The sequence below is a fragment of the Crocodylus porosus genome, unplaced genomic scaffold (genome assembly GCF_001723895.1).
Source record: "Crocodylus porosus isolate Cpor-Errol unplaced genomic scaffold, CroPor_comp1, whole genome shotgun sequence".
Classification (NCBI taxonomy): domain Eukaryota; kingdom Metazoa; phylum Chordata; order Crocodylia; family Crocodylidae; genus Crocodylus; species Crocodylus porosus.
Window position 1 is genome coordinate 22,788,856 of NW_017728949.1, and position 2,799 is coordinate 22,791,654.

A 2,799-nucleotide genomic window follows, 5' to 3' on the forward strand; every position below is an offset into this window, starting at 1 on the left:
GTGCGGTAAAATCCTGGCACATATCTTCAAGCATCCATAGGTGAGCAAGAATCCAGGAACACCTGTTTCCAGGGAATATTTTTCCCCCTAGGCACTTCAAATTACATTGTGGTACTGGTAGATGGGAAAAGTGATTATACGGAGTTCTTAGGAACAGTCATCCAAAGATCATACTCATTTGTAAGGGAGGAGTATCAGTATCTGTGCTAGTATATAATCTGCAGATACCTCTATGCATTCGGGTAGGAAAACATCATGAATGAACAACAAGGCTGGAGGTGTTGAAAACACCTTATGAGACACTGAAATTGTTACAAAAAACCCCAAAGAAACTGGACAAACAATGGTTGAGTCCATCTCCTAATGGTAAATGGGAGGGAAAAAAATACAAGGGACACCAGGTGTTATCCTGTCCTGGTTGACTTCAGCAGCAAAACTTACACTTCAGTGGGTGTGTCTACATGTACAATTAATGCTATTTGGCTTTACTGTGCAATATATTTAGTATGCAGTAAATTTACTATCTGCATATGCTGGTAGTAAATTTACTGTGCAGTAGGCACCTGCATGTGTAGATGGTGATGCTTTACTGTGCAGTAGAGTAGTCTACTGCTCAATAAAGTATTCTGTGTAGCTATGGCCAGTGAGGCCAAGTTTTCATCGAAGGAGCCTCAGAAGCAAAGACACTGCACAGAAAAGGGAGTCTATAGCCACAGATTGTAAGTCAAAAGGCTTATCCAGCTCTTCATTGAGTCAACACTTACATAGAAAGCTTGCAACTGCCAGCACAATTTTTCTCAGAAAGTAGAGAATGTAGGTTTCCATGGCTGTCAGTCTGACATCATTCATCAGCTCAAATTTACTTCTACAAAAGGCCAGGAACTTTGAATAACAAGAGCCAAAACCTTAACCCAGAAAAAGTGGCCAACGTCTTAGAGAAACATTTGGCCTATGGAACAATTGCTAACTCAGCTTAGCATCTATATTTTACATGCTGCAAAGTTTGTATCCATGCAATTAATTAGAAGGATGTAATTTATTATTTCAAAATTTCTGGAGAGTTCTAGAAATCATGCTCTTTTGTTCTTTGCAGATCTACACACATCTTTGGTCAGTAGAACTATAGATTCCAAAGAGAATAAACTGTATTAACATTTTACCAGGTTTGTGACCCTAATGCATTCATGTTTGCTATTATTTCTGGGAGCTCCCTGGGATGATATTCATAATATAAAAAATTTAACCACAAAAAATATGTCAAAGAAACGTTATGGGTCTGACTAATCCCAGCAAAGCAAGGAAATTTGGGACTCAGCAAGCTCCATCTGTAGTGCTGGTGATGCTGTTCTTCATTAGTGGGTTCAGAATATTGGGTGATGTAACACACCATCAATTCTGTATTACCCAGAAGCAGAACCCAACTCTTTGTTCACATTAGTTTGTCAGACATTCAATATTAATTCTTTATAGTCTGACTTCTACCATATTAACACTACACTTTTGGGGGGCGGGGAGAAGGGAATAAGAATCATATGGGCACTGGGTTAGAAACATCCTAGAATGCATTAGTGGCTCACAGCTGCCAAGTGTCTCACAGCTGCCCATGCTGTCATTCATTCACTTGGGTCAGCTGAAATGCCACTCACAGACCGGGCTTCTGGCAGAGAACGAAGTTTCCCCACAACTCCTCTTGGCTCTTAGAGCTTACTCAAGCGCTCAGGGAATGCAGAGCATTTCTTCCTTCTCACTGAACCCACTTGTCTCAGCCAAGGCTGACAGAACCGAACTGCAAAAAATGGGGATGAACAAGTGGCTTATGCTGCTGCTGCTTGGACCTGAGCAGCAGCACATTTCACTTTTATGGGTCAGCCATCATGCAAAGGAGATGGAGTCACAAAATACTTTGGGAAGGGAGGATAGTGTTTAAGTGTCTCAGATTCTTTGTCGTTTTCTCTAGTAATGTTAGCTCTATTCAGTAATTGTAAAAAAGAGTAAAAGGCTGTTTGGTGGGACTTTTTTAAGTCCCCAGAGGAGGTAAGAATTCTACCCGCAGCCTTCCCTGCCATGTTCGGAGGAACATCCCCTCCCCTGCCTCTGTTACTGCTGTCCCAGGGGCAAGGGGAGCTCTTGTCCTGCTCCAACTTCATGGGGGTTAGGCTCAGTCCAGGAAAGTGGCAAAGGCAGCAGGAAGGTAGATTCCCTCTCCCTGTCTGATCCTCCCAGATTTTCCCCACCAGCCCAGAAGCAGGCACGGGGAGCAAGAACCCACATGCCCACCACCACTGCTGCTGTCCTGGGCTGAGTGTAGCCCCCACACAGCTTGGCTCCCTTCCCTCTGGGACAGTGAAGACAACAGCAGTGGGAGGGGGAGGAGGGGGAGAATGGAATGGGATGTGCTTCTGAGGAGGTATAGGAAGGGGGTGGGGAGATGTTTACCTGCTTTGGGGACCTACAAAAGTCCTGGTTGCCTCCAGCCCTTGCTTGTGGGAAGGGTTGGAGGCTGGGAGCGGGGGCTGCAGCCATCTTTGCAGTGCCTGTCACTACTCCACCCTTTGCAAGATCCTGGAACTGCTTCTATGGAAGGGAGAGAGGCAAATGGGTAAATGTTTGATGGATTGAGGCGGTCTCAGAAATATTGGCAAACTAATGTGATAAATCTGATAAATTGTCTGTAATACTACCATTTTAGGACCAATTTCTATCCTGAATTAGTTTCATAGTTTCTAGGGTTGGAAGGGACCTGAGTAGATCATCTAGTCCGACCCCCTGCCATGGCACGAAAGAGTACTGGGGTCAAAC